This window comes from Vitis vinifera, chromosome 16 (genome assembly GCF_030704535.1).
Source record: "Vitis vinifera cultivar Pinot Noir 40024 chromosome 16, ASM3070453v1".
Classification (NCBI taxonomy): Eukaryota; Viridiplantae; Streptophyta; class Magnoliopsida; order Vitales; family Vitaceae; genus Vitis; species Vitis vinifera.
The window spans coordinates 13113613-13115888 of record NC_081820.1 but is presented as its reverse complement, the minus strand read 5'-3'; the positions used below and the strand labels follow the sequence as shown (position 1 = coordinate 13115888).

The 2276-nt window shown below is 38.8% G+C and overlaps 1 non-coding gene across 1 annotated transcript; it reads right to left on the bottom strand.

Moving 5' to 3' along the window:
* Positions 1 to 1930: 1930 nt before the first annotated feature.
* On the bottom strand, positions 1931 to 2037 carry LOC132252740 (small nucleolar RNA R71). The gene has a single exon (XR_009464519.1). It is a non-coding gene; the product is annotated as a small nucleolar RNA R71 (small nucleolar RNA).
* Between the last annotated feature and the right edge of the window lie 239 nt (positions 2038 to 2276).

Sequence of the window (2276 nt, the reverse complement as noted above, 5' to 3'; positions counted from 1 at the left end):
TTTGGAGCACTTTCCGAAGTCCATTTTCTACATGCTATATATCATTTCAAAGCTCAGGAAGTCAAGAATCCAATGCTTCAAACCGTGTACGATTTGGAGTTGAAATGAGGAAGATATGGCCTTTGGAAGACAACTGCTCCAAGCTTGTGCGAAATTCGCACAACACCTTCTCCTTGTGCGAATTTCGCACCAGCCCATGCGTGGTGCGAAATCTCCTCTGTTCTGCCGACTCCACTTTAGATATTTTATTTTGTATTTTTTGATGTAAATTCCTTTCTTATCCCTGTAATTAGCCAATCACAGGCTTAGCTTTTGTAAAGACTATATAAGGGGTGGAAATCACCTCTCGAACAACGACGAACATATTGTATGTTTTACACTTAGTAAAATACATGGCTCTTTTTGCTTTCCTTTTCTCTCTACTATTTTCTTTTTCTTGGAAGCCAAACAACCTCTGAGGATGTTTTCCCAGAGGATGAGAGGCTAAACTTTTGGTTTCTTGGAGTGAAGGAAGCTAGGTGAAAAGTCCAGATGCTAAAGTGGAAAACTCTAGTGCATTAAATACAGGTAGTTGGAGTTCATAAATGGCTTTTAAATCTAAAGTTTTTCTTTAAATCCCTTAGAATCACTTTGAATGGCCAATACATGGTAAGCTTCAGGTCTCTGTGGATACTTATTGCTAGATCCATATCAGACCATTAGTTATCATGTACGAGCTATTGGAAAGTGACTCAAGGTGAAGACCCATAGTGTCTAAAGCCATTAATGGAACTTGACTACAATTTCTATTGACTTTTTATGGATTAAATCTTCATTGTTAAACCTATACCGGTTCGGGAAACAACCATCCTTTATGTTGTTGTCCCCAATGCGAGAAGAAAAATCTGGAATTTCCCACTTTGCATTTTGAACTTGATCCTAGTAACCCTTACCTCCGGGAGACCTTCTTTCTTCCATTTTTACTTAGTTTTATGTTAGTTTAGTTTCAAACACCACTTTCAAAACAAATTTTATTTTCTTTTAAACTTGAAGTTTTTGACAAAGGAAATCATCAGATTCAATTTCTAATCTTGAGTATATCACTGGTAGAATGAAAACCCATCCTTGAGTTCGACCCTAGAGCTGCTATACTATAGTAGATTTGCTACGCTAGTATGAGGTCCTAGGATTTATAAATGTTTTTTATTAAAATACCCGACTTTCACGGAATCAAAATGGCGCCGTTGCCGAGGATGGTGCCACTTTACAGTGATATGACCTTTTCAGAGTACTTGTGATCTTCATCACAAGTTTGGTGAATTCCTTTTTCACTAACTTCATTTTTCTTTTAATTGTAGAATTCCTTTTGTTTTCTTTCTAACCTTAACTTTCTTCTAGTTTTCTTTTGTTTTTGTTGTCTTTGTTTTGTTTTCAGGTAAGTAGTAACTTGTGCATGCCCTATTGGATTCGGGACCAAGAGGGAAGACTAGTAAGGATTGAGAATCCTCAAGACACAGAGTTGGATATCTATGTAAACATCATGGACCCTCCACAAGAGGATCAGAATTCTCAACACGGTCAAGGGGGTAATCCAAATGCATATCTATCCATGAGGGATAGAATGCACCCACCAAGGATGAGTGCACCCTCATGCATCGTACCTCCTCTTGAGCAGCTGATTATAAGGCCCCATATTGTGCCCCTCCTACCATATTTCCATGGAATGGAGAGTGAGAACCCATATGCCCACATCAAGGAGTTTGAGGAGGTGTGCAATACTTTTAGAGAGGGAGGAGCTTCAATAGACTTGATGAGACTCAAGCTATTCCCTTTTACTTTGAAGGACAAGGCAAAAATATGGCTTAACTCTTTAAGGCCCAAGAGCATAAGGAATTGGGTTGATCTTCAGGCCGAATTTTTGAAGAAAATTTTCCCCACCCATAGGACCAATGGGTTGAAGAGACAAATCTCAAAATTTTCTGCAAAAGAAAATGAGAAGTTCTATGAATGTTGGGAAAGGTATATGGAGGCCATCAATGCTTGTCCTCATCATGGCTTTGATACATGGCTCTTGGTGAGCTATTTTTATGATGGGATGTCTTCCTCCATGAAGCAAATTCTTGAAACCATGTGTGGGGGAGATTTTATGAGTAAGAATCCTGAAGAAGCCATGGACTTTTTAAGTTATGTGTCTGAGGTATCAAGAGGATGGGATGAGCCCAACTCAAGAGAAATGGGAAGGATAAAAGCTCCTGTAAATCCAAAGAGTGGAATGTACATGTTAAGTGAGGACATGG